Raw genomic sequence first — 12,269 nt, 5'->3', positions numbered from 1 at the left:
AACACTGTTACGACTATCTGACTCTTAATAATAAACACTGTTAGGACTATCTGACAGCGGGGCGATGCGGTGGTTTGTCCCCGGCTTCCGTGCACCGCCGCCGGCTCTACTCGGTCCAGCTCCAGCAGCAGCGACCGTGCTCCGTTGTAGAACGAAGCCCTTCAATGACAGAGCTCTCATATTTTGCGAATGCATAAACTATATCTTAAATTATGGCTATGTGTCTAATATGGCTGTCGCTTATCAATGACTTCGCGACAGCCATATTAGACACATAGCCATAATTTAAGATATAGTTTATGCATTCGCAAATATGAGAGCTCTGTCATTGAAGTGGGTGGTGGCAGCATTACTAACAGTAGCGATTTTTATTGTTTTGTCATGACCAAACATAATCCCAACATAGATAGGAGGTGTACTGTATGTCAAATGTCGGTCATGTGGTGGAAGAGTTTAGTACAGTCACACAACAGAACACCGCTGTAGTACAGTCACACAACAGGTTCGACCAGCGCTTCTGCCGCGTCTCTCTTGCCGCAAGGGCGTGTGCTAGTGGATTGATTGATTGGCCGTGTGGCCAATCAGAGAAACGCTGAACGAAAAGCTGAACACAAGTTGGTTGCCTTTAATATTCACGCACCCCGGCTGCGTGAGTGAGAAGTAAAATGTGGAGTCAGGGATTTTTTTTCTTATTCATTTTCATTGAGTTCAATCCAAAAGGGTGAATTACCATCTGGGAGACGATAGGGGGCGCTTTTTCACATCTGAGCGCCTGTAGTGGCTGGATTTACAACTGTAGACTCGGTTGATGAAATATGATTTCAGATCGCTAATAAAAAAAAACGAGAAAATACGAGAATTCTCGTGAGTGGGCATTCAACCCGCGGGGAGTAAACCCGAGAAAACTTGGGTTGGGCAATCAAAGTGTTAAACAAAGGTGCAAGTATTGCATGCCTGGTTTTTGACTATGTGGAATCCACAGCCTTGGTTGACGCGCGCATGCGCTTTTCCGTAAGAAAACAGCTGAGATGAATTGTTTGGTTTATAGAAAACAGTATTTATTGTCATTTACTTGAAGCTTTGTTTAGCGTGGATGGGTTCCTACCAGATGACCTGGAGGTGTGCTGGCTTATTCCCGTTGCATGGCTGTTTCCAATTATTTCTAAAGTTCCAAATCCATAGCGCTTGCGACGGTCAAAAACCGTGTGGGCTGCATGCCTTGCATTCCAGTGTCATGTTTTTTACCAGCGCACCAGTCCATTGATAAAGTGAGTTCACACACTCGGTGCTGTAATCACCGGTTCAAAATGGGCTGGACCAGACACGCCTCCACGTTGTCGAAGCAACACGCATCCAAGTCATAGCAAATAAAAGATGTTATCAATCAAGTTAATGTCAAATTGTTTTCCAAACAATATTGCTTCATATATTTAACTAAATAAATAAATAAATATTAAAGACTGAATCTGGCTAGGTGGTGTAGTGGGCAAGGCACTCGCCACCAATGTGGAGACGCTGGGTTCGCGTGTTCGAATCCAGCTCTCCACATTGTTTTCAGTTTAGCTGGTCGTCCGTACTAATACACATTGGCCGTATTACGGGGAGGGAAACTGAAGGGTGGGGATCGGGCGTTGTGAACAAGCGACTCCTACAAGTCGGTTGGTGCGCCTGCGCAGTAGAATCAGGAAGTGTCGGGGGCAGCGTGAGCCTCCCACGCGTTACTCCTCGACACTGAGAGATCGAGCTGCGCAGGTGAAAAGATGCGACTGCTGTTACCTCAAGTACCGGAGGGGACTTGTGCTATGTATGACTTAGTCCACATTGCAGCCGGCTTGTGGGAGGCAAGAAACAGCGTTCGTGACAGGGGAGGGTTGAATTGGATGATACGAAAATTGGGATGGGAGAAAATATAGAAAATGGGAGAAAAAGTGGATCAAAAAAAAAATACTGAATCTGGCTCCAACAGTAGGTTCAAAACAAAAGAAAAGTTGGATGTGTTAGTTTGTTGGATGTCTAGTTGAGAGACAGTTGGATGTCTTAGTTTGTTGGATGTAGAGTGAAAGACAGTTGGATGTCTTAGTTTGTTGGATGTCTTAGTTGAGAGACAGTTGGATGTCTTAGTTTGTTGGATGTCTTACTGAGAACAGTTGGATGCACTTCCGAGCTGCTTCCACATGGAGGCAACTTCCCTTTTTATTTTTTTGGGAACTACTTTTTCTGCGGATAGTTTTTTCAATAAATCTTCAATTAATGTGTGTTTATTGTATAGCAATAAGGTTGGATGAATGCGCCAGTTGTATAATAAAGCATTACATCACGCGCAGGAGTGGGTTGTGAGAATTAGACCATGCCTAGGGGTGATCGTTAATAAACATCATCATAACCATGTCACAGCAGTTATAATGTATATTATCATTAATACGTTAGTTTACCAATAGGTTAAAGTGTTATTAGTTCGATTTTAGTTTTAGTTTTTCTGTTGTTGGGATCGCGATAGTCGGGCATTTTGAAAAAGTGAATGTCTGTAATTGTTGTCATTTTGACGCCATTTTGAAGAGGACATCCAGAGCTTTCAATGAGCGTTGGAATAAAAAATAAATACACTTCCCACAGGTCTCTAGGTCAAAAAAGCAAATGACTTCTGTATGAATTTTTTTTATATCTCTTATTACTCGGGATAATATACCACAAAACTGAACGTTATTGGCATATATTGGAGCACAGTTAGTTTGTCTCCCCTATTTTGAGCATTTAGCAACAATCAGATTTGAAATCAGTTTCAAAATGGCAACACTCTGGCAAGAATGAGAAACCTACTATACATACAGTAGATTTCATTATCTGTTCTTATGCACGCCTGGTGATATTAAATCCAAATTGAACTTCGGCATTTGAAATATAAGATTTGGCACAATCAATAAATGTGCGAATTGGCTATAATAAGGTAATTTATAAGCCTGCTATTCTATATTCCATAATAATATTTCAAATTGCATTGGTCCGGATGGGAGAATTCAGTACTGTATCTACAAAACCTTCTGTTTAATCATCTTCCCTTTATTCATTTCCTTAGATTTTTTGTACACATGATCTCAAGAAGGTGCTGAACAAGCTTTTTATGTCTGGTCATTTTTTGCATAGTGTTATTCACTGTCAAAGATGCAAAGAAAAATCATAATTTATATTCTCCTTTGTTTCATCACAATTTACTCAAGCCTAGTAACAGACACAATATTTCTGACGCTGGGAATACATTCCATGAGATCCATAGATGTCCCTAGATACCAAGAACATGCAAATGGCCCTTGTAGAAGTGGAGCAATCTTCCATTTACTTAGGTATGTATTTTAGGCGAATTTTCAGAAAATAGGGCTCGGGCTTAACAGGTTAAGTATCGGGCAAAAACGGGGCCTGGAAAATATAACAGGTACATGTCCAAAGTTTATAAAAATCCCATGGAAAATGAGTGTTTCACAAAAGGTTTTTGTAATGTGTGTAAATTCAGCGTGATTATCCAAAATGGCCACCCACTTCCATTAATTTCCGCCTCTCGAGTCAAAACAAAGGACTTATTCGCCTTCTTGAGTCACCTTCCCCCACTTTGAGCGCCCGTCTGGGATTGCTTTCGGAGTTATTAACAAACAAAACAAAAAACATAATTCAGTACATAATTTAGCAAAAACAAAAGGTTACAAAAGTTTCATAGTTTTATGTACAAAACGTATACACATTTATTTATTAATTGTTTATATCTCTTTTTGTCACAATTTTAATACAGTTCAATTATAATACAAATATAATTAGGATAATAATAAGGTTTTTATGTATCACCTTATATTTGAATAATTTCTTCATTTCATTTAATTTCAAACCTTTATTTTAACTCTAAAGGCAACTGAGGTTTCCCGAGTGTACAGTACATACAGAAATGAAAAAAAAAGGAAAAATCACAACAAAGAGACAACAAGATGAGGCAAAAAGCAAGGATAACAAATCAATTAAAACACGTAGCTACAACTTCATTGACAAAGGTTGGAGACGAAGGCTCCAAACTTTGCAACATAGGGGAGAATCCCAGCTCCAAGGACTGTCTTAGTTCATTCCATGAGCTAGAGGGGCATCATAATAACAAAATGCAGATGTACCCTGTTCAGAGCAAACTCAAGGACCAGCCAGTCACTAGAACTAGAAGGGTTCTGTAGGTTTTGTTTGTAACCTTTTTTTTTTTTAACTCGAAGGACATTGAGGTTTCCCTAATTTACAATGACTACGAGTTAACACACACATGAGCAACACAATGAAAATATAAAAAAGAATAGAAGAAACTAAAAACAATTGCAATTTAACACCAGATGTTTAAAAGCAGAAGCAGATGGGAGGACCTCTAACTTTAAGGTTTGTTGAAGAGCGTTCCATGTGTTGGGGGCATCAATAAAAAATGCTGTCTTGCCCAGATCCGAACACGCTTGTGGAACCCTAAGAGTAAGCCAGCTGTTGGATCTGGTCTGATAAGCACCAAGACTCCAATCCAGCAAGGATGATATATAAGGAGGGTGTTTACCACTAATGGCTTTGAAGATGAACAAGTACCAGTGGTAACTGCGCCTCTGAGGAAGAGAGGGCCAGCCCACCTTTTCATAAAGAATGCAGTGGTGAGTATCATAACTGTCACCAGTGATAAATCTAATAGCGGAATGATATACAGAGTCCAATTGCTTCAACGTAGATGCAGCTGCATGCCTATAGATAACATCACCATAGTTCAATACTGACAAGAATACCGCATCTACAACTCTCTTCCTACTGAGCAAAGGGAAGCTAGACCGGTTTCGGAATAGAAAGCCAACCTTCTGCCGAAGCTTGGAGGCGAGGCTGTCAATATGAGTTTTGAATGAGAGCTTCTCATCAAGCCATAGCCCAAGATATTTGTAATCGGTAACTTTCTCTATAGTAGAGCCATCAATAGTAGATATGAGAAGTTTAGTAAAGTCCACATTTCTAGCTCTTGAGAATATCATACATTTAGTTTTCATTGAGTTAAGGACAAGCCTGAGCTGAGAAAGGGTGTCCTGCAATGACGGTAGCAGCCTGCGGGCTATCCGCAAACAGTAAAGAATAGTGTCATCTGCATACAAATGGGCTTGGCAACCGGTTAGTGAAGAGACTAGCCCATTAATGTAGACAGTAAAAAGTACAGGCCAACACCAAACCCTGTGGGACACCTTTTGTAACAGTTAAGAATTCCGAATTGCCATGTGATGATTTTATACATTGACGTCGGAGAGATAGGTAGTCACGAAACTATGCAGAAGCACCCATATCCAAGCCGATATCGGACAGCTTTTTTAAAAGCAGGTGGTGATCGACCGTGTCGAAGGCTTTTGAGAGGTCGACAAAGAGGGCCGTGCAGTGCTTCCTCCTATCCAAGGCAGAGACTATATTGTTGGTTACAAGAGTGATAGCAGAGATTGTACTATGGCCAGGTCTGAAACCGGATTGGTGTATCGAACTACACATCTTGTATTTGTTGTCACAGTTATTCCATAGTTTTACCCCTTTAACAGATATACATAGACTTTTTATATTTGTCCTTGCCTTTGTGATATTGAAGACACAAGTTCCCCATAGTTTATACCGGCTCTCGCTAGTCTGGAACAACTCCTGAAGGCAGCTGATAAGTGAGTGGTTATGTGCTTTATACATTATTATTGCAGTGCTAAGCTCAACAAGATCTTCCTATTTGAAGGTATTTGATTTAATAAAGAGTGCGTTTGACGATTCATAGTGTTGGATTCTCGTGTTATCAGCCAGTAATCTCTCTGTGGTTCCGTGAAGTCTGCGTTGTGTTTGTTATCTCTTACTCATCGTACTGGCTGTCACACTCTGTCTCCCCATTAATACATCCGTAATCAGAAGAATTGACACACTGGTAGGCCTGCCGCGATAAGCAATAAATCGATTAATTGCTGCGATAATTAAAATGAATGCAATGATTTTGACGGGCGCGATTAATTGCTATTTGCGCGTTTGTTTTAATGAGGCGGAACCAGTGCCCCTTCAGTCACTGTCCGTGTTGGGAGGCGGGCCGCTGACGTTACTAGAGTACAGCACGGGAGCTCCGTGGGGCAACGCCACATAGACATTTCTCAATAGTGTTGCTCCTTTTAACCAAGTAGCATTATTTGTAGTGTAACGTTAGCTATTTTTAGACCCAAGTAGTTACTCGCTACTGCCCGGAGAAACTGGACTGCTAAATAAAGATGAAAGATAGAGCTTTGATTCTCATTCCATGCTAACAACATTAGCTAAATATCTAACAAACGAAATACAACGTATAGCATAGCTACAAGTACAACACAGAATAACGTTAATACAATTACATGCATCATTGTTTACACTGAACGGGTGGGGCTAGTCAAAGGACTGGACACGGGGACAAGTTAAACATGAATTAATTTATTATAACACTCCGGTAGTTTCGAGTCGTGCTGCAGTGCTTACGCACCACAGCTATTCTATTACTGCTTTGACGCTTCCTCCTCATCGTTGATTGCCTGTAGTAGCTGCATCTAACGTTAGTAGCTAACGTTAAAACTAACCGAAAGGTAGTTGTTCACCAACAATTTGTTTTATCATTAGCTCAAAAACAGAACCGGACGAGGCATGTTGTCGGCTCATAGTTTCTGCTTAGGATAATAACAACAATACTTCCGGTCCGGTCGGTGGGCTTCAAAATAAAAGTCAAACACCGGAAAAGACGGAGCGGTGGGCTTCAAAATAAAAGTTTTGGGAAATAAATTTCTCAAAAAAAATTCTCTAACCGGTCGCAATAATATCGCTTATCGCGATATTTTCGGGGGCAATTAATCGCCCAGCAAAATGTGTTATCGTGGCAGGCCTACACACTGGAAACGTGGTACCTTTCCTTGAAACGTTATGTTTATTCCATAAACATAGACTGAAAGTCTTTGACGAGTCTATTGAATTAATTAACCAAAAGCATTCCCTGTTAGCCGAAGCTAGCTATCTCGTAGCTCCGGAGGGTGGAGGGTAGGGGTGGGGGGGGATCGATACGTAGTAGTATCGCGATACTTTGCGTGGCGATACTGTATCGGACGCCAAGTATCGTTATTTAATTATTTATAATTTTTTTGTATTTTGTCTTGAGGAAGTTGCATTGTTCATTTCAATACCTGTAATAGTACAGTAGTCCACACGCACACATGTGCATTCAGTTAAGTTGTGTCGTGGAAATATATTATCATACCATTGTGGAGTTGTATTGAGAGGGCGCTTTCATCATATATCAGCGTAATGTGTGCGTCTCTCTTTAAGAGAAGCGCATCATTTGAACCGTACGATACACAGACGCCCCGAACCGTGGGGGTCGTACCGTACGGTACACGGTTCGAATGCGTATCGTTCCACCCCTAGTGTCTACGTGTCTGCTTCGTCTCTTAGTCTGGTTAGTCCTCTGAAGAACTCACAGCTTACCGTCTTCAAGTCTTGCGATGTCGAACTCTCTCTCTCTCTCTCTCTCTCTCTCTCTCTCTCTCTCTCTCTCTCTCTCTCTCTCTCTCTCTCTCTCTCTCTCTCTCTCTCTCTCTCTCTCTCTCTGATGACTGTTACTATAGCAACGGCGGTGGCATCTCTGACCCAAATCAAACGCTGCTCTGCTCCTCCAGTAACCTTGGTGCTGCTACTATCAGCCACTGGCATATTTACATTATATACACATGAAAAACAAGTGCTATCTCTCAATAGTAATCTGCTTGGTTCACAATTCTTATGGCTTTCTTCTGCATTATGAAAATGTGGTTAATGTTTGTTGTATTGTTTGTGTTTCCCCATACCGCCACACAGTATGTTATGTATGGAACTATGAGCGAACAGTACAATAAATAGAGTGAGTTCTTGTTTAAAATATATTTCATTTTATATAATATTGCAATGGTTTTGGATATTCTTCTTTTTACATTGTTTATATGTGATTTCCACTTACGTTTCTCGTCAATTGTCACTCCCAAACATTTATTTTCATACACGTTAAATTAAATTCCATAAAAAAATCATCAATCATTCATTTAACCTGATTATAAATCTTTTGATTGCCAAAAATGATATAGTTTGTTTTGCTTAGATTCAGTGACAACTTATGTATGTACATTTACATTTACATTTGATCCAAAGCGACTTACAAGTTCTGTACGACAAGTCATCACGAAGGGCATAAATCTATCAGCTGAGTAACAATGTTCATCAAAGTGTTGAGTGTTACAGTGTAGGTTAGTATATTAGGACAAGTGCATGACAGTAAGGTTAGTTAGGGTTAGATTTTTTAAATTAAAATGTTTATTTTATTTTATTTTATTTATTTTTTTTAGATAATGGTTGAAGAAGTGTGTCTTTAGTCGACGGCGAAAGATTGGACGGGTTTCGGCTGTCCTAACTGCGTGAATACTTTGGGCAGCCGAAGAGTGCTTCCGCGTTGCCCTGATTGGCCGACGCCCGCCTACCCCCGTTTTGCCCTACGCCGGTAACGCGAGCATACGCATTCGATTCCCATCAACACATAGGTTAATAGGTGCGTTTTAATAGGTTTTGCAGCGGCATTCGTCACTACATTGACGCGATTCCCATCAACACATAGGTTAATAGGTTTTGTCGTCACTACATTGACGCGATTCCGCCAACACAGGTAATATTAATAGGTTTTGCTATGCATAATAATAATAGCAATACTTAGAATAATAATACTTAGACAAACGCACGCAATTGGCACAAGTGTAAATTATACATTCGTCACTACATTGATGTGATTCCCATCAACACATAGGTAATATTAATAGGTTTTGTCGTCACTACATTGACGCGATTCCCGCCAACACATAGGTAATATTAATAGGTTTTGCTATGCATAGAATAACAGAACAGATTGGCAGGTGGTGACAAAGCACTTTATGCATTCGGCACTACATTGACGCGATTCCCATCAACACATAGGTTTATAGGTTTTGTCGTCACTACATTGACACGATTCCACCAACACATAGGTAATATTAATAGGTTTACACATAGGTAATATTAATAGGTTTTGCTATGCATAGAATAACAGAACAGATTGACAGGTGGTGACAAAGCACTGGGCATTTATTTAAAAAACATACATACCCTAACCACATAACAGATATTTAAAAGGTAATTAACAGGCATGTTCTGCAACATATATCCACTCTTGAACAATGAAAAACTCCTTTTTCTCCTATTTACAAATAAGAGCCGCGGTAATTAACAGGCATGTTCTGCAACATATATCCACTCTTGAACAATGAAAAACTCCTTTTTCTCCTATTTACAAATTCCTGAGAGAGAGAACTGCACCCTGAGTTGAGCTTATAGGACTAGATATTACAATCCCTTAGATAATCAGCACTTTTTTTGAATGGGGTAGTGGTAAAAGCTTCACTGGGGTCTTCAGGTGGGCACCCTCCTTCATTGGTGTTTCGTTGACAGGCCCACGACACCTCCGAAGGGCTCAACGGCAACACCTGGCGTCCCAGGTGTGCCCCCCTCTGCTTTTACCACTCGATGCTCTTCTTTCAGCTCCAAAGAAGGTTGCAAGTGACTTGGTTCCAAGTTCTCTGATGTGCTTGAATTACTTTCAGCCGGGGTACTGATGCTCGGTGGACTGTGGGTTAAATCCTGCCGCTGAGCTTCACTCGCCTGACTTGACCTTTCTCTCAGAAGATAATGGTCAATGCGAGATCCCGGCCTCACTTTCTTCAAGCACTTCATCCGGCCTTGATGTATTCGTAGGCCTCTGATGGATGTTACCTTGGACCAGCCACAGCTACATACTCTGTGCTCCTGTCCTTCAGTTGATGTGCCGATTATCTGGTTCGTCGTCGTTCCAGGGTCTGTTACCGGGTGGTCAGCCGATGAGTCATCTTCCGCCCCCGCTCTCGCAGACTCTAGGGGTGTTTTTCTCTTTAGACTTTTCGTAGCAATGAGGGGTGGCTTTTGTGCACTTAATTAAGCGACGGAGCCTGCCATCATGGATAGCTAGTCCATGACAGCCCCGTTGGGGTCTTTCCTTCCTGTCAGCTGTCTTTCCAAGCCGTCACATGGTCTTTCCCTTGTTGTCAGCTGCACTTTCACAGCAGTCACTGGATTTCTCCAGTTTATCAGTTGAGCTTATAGGACTAGATATTACAATCCCTTAGATAATCAGCACTTTTTTTGAATGGGGTAGTGGTAAAAGCTTCACTGGGGTCTTCAGGTGGGCACCCTCCTTCATTGGTGTTTCGTTGACAGGCCCACGACACCTCCGAAGGGCTCAACGGCAACACCTGGCGTCCCAGGTGTGCCCCCCTCTGCTTTTACCACTCGATGCTCTTCTTTCAGCTCCAAAGAAGGTTGCAAGTGACTTGGTTCCAAGTTCTCTGATGTGCTTGAATTACTTTCAGCCGGGGTACTGATGCTCGGTGGACTGTGGGTTAAATCCTGCCTGAGAGAGAACTGCACCCTGAGAGAGGGAACTGATAGAGGGAATAAGTTCGGTTGAGGATGAACTCATATAGCAACCAACAGACTTTAGGTGATAGCCTAATCTATACCTTTCTGTTGAACTAATTCTAATTATTAATCTGGACCTTCAGAACATGCAGTATTATTAATTAGCTCAAATGTCGTGGCCTCACACAGTGCCAACTGCAGGTCTCGCCATCTCAGGTGCCAACTGCAGCTCTCGCCATCTCAAACATGACAGAGCATAGTGCATATATGCAGCATCCCCCTGTTGGGGTTGCTCAATGCTGTAAAATATTACATAAATGTGTTTTTATGAATAACGATATTTGAGGAGCCTAATAATATTGCTACAGCGTGCAATTCTCTGAGGTGGGAAGCTCCGCCTCCGGGCGAAACCATCTCTGTGACGTCAGCAACAAAATGGCGGCACCCATGTTGATTTATGCTACATAAATGGACATAACAAATCGTTTTTTCTTAGAAACGCCTTATTTTTATAACATGATTTTTTTCTGTGGTTTATCTAAATACTAATTTGATGCTATGACTATGTTTATATCGCTATGCTTCATCTCCCCTTTAAAGCAGACATTCCAATTTGGGGCTGTTGTGATGTTTCCTTTCGTCTTACAACGGGCTCCCCTCCTATGTTGCTTGGTCTTGGGTGAACAGGGTGATATACAGTTTGACCACTTTCTGGTAACAGGCTGCTGTGTCTGTTCAACAGTGCAAGCTGAGCAGATGGAGTAAGAAGCTGGGACTCTGTATCATACACACAGGGCCGCCTCAGTGGGTGTGCAGGCAGTGCGGTCACACAGGGCCTCGTGGGAAGAGGGTCTCGCACAAAAAAGAATAAAAGAAAAGAAAAGATTTTTTTTTTTTTTTTTTTTTTTTTTAATTTTATTTATTTCGTTCGGCAGATGGACTGAAGATGAAAGTTGTTGCATGTTAGAAAGTTCAGTCAAGCTAGCCATGTCAGCTAAAGGCAGGGACAGCTAGTTAGCTTTAGCTACGTTATAATATCGAGTGCTAACGTCTGGTTCAGTCGGGATAGCCATGTCGGCTAGTAGCTTAGCTAAAGGCTAACTAGCGTTAGCTAACCTAGAGAGAGCGAGTGCAGCATTGTTATGCCAAGATGAAGAGGACGGTCGTTCGGCAGATGAACTTCGTCAACTCCACGCGGTTGTCTCCATCCTCTTGGACGTTTGGTGAGTTTTTAATGCACTCTATTCTATTCCCGCCGTGGAGATATCTCTCTCTCACTCTCTCGGGCCGGCTAGCTATCGTGGCTACGTTATGTTGGCTAACTTTATGTGGAGCCAGCGGGCCGGCTAGCTATCGTAGCTGACGTTCTGTTGGACCAGCGGGCCGGCTAGCTATCGTAGCTAACCTTATGTTGAGCTAGCGGGCCGGCTAGCTATCGTAGCTAATGTTATGTTGAGCTAGCGGGCCGGCTAACTATCGTAGCCAACGTTATGTTGAGCTAGCGGGCCGGCTAGCTGTCGTAGACGTTATGTTGAGCCAAGCGGGCCGGCTAGCTAACGTAGCTAACGTTATAATGAGCCAAGCGGGCCGGCTAGCTAACGTAGCTAACGTTATATTGAGCCAAGCGGGCCGGCTAGCTGTCGTAGCTAATGTTATATTGAGCCAAAGCGGGCCGGCTAGCTAACGTAGCTAACGTTATATTGAGCCAAAGCGGGCCGGCTAGCTAACGTAGCTAACGTTATATTGAGCCAAAG

General features: G+C 42.0%; 1 protein-coding gene across 1 annotated transcript in view; it reads left to right on the top strand.

The window, feature by feature from the left end:
* LOC311248901 (rho GTPase-activating protein 39-like) overlaps nucleotides 1-12,269 on the top strand; it is a gene marked incomplete at both ends in the record, with an annotated part of 144,919 nt that overhangs the window by 49,617 nt on the left and 83,033 nt on the right. The window lies entirely within an intron of this gene.

Source organism: Notolepis coatsorum (assembly GCF_963971535.1).
Source record: "Notolepis coatsorum genome assembly, chromosome: 2".
In the NCBI taxonomy this organism is placed as follows: domain Eukaryota; kingdom Metazoa; phylum Chordata; class Actinopteri; order Aulopiformes; family Paralepididae; genus Notolepis; species Notolepis coatsorum.
The sequence above is the reverse complement of the archived record's forward strand: the minus strand, read 5'-3'. Positions and strand labels throughout refer to the sequence as shown.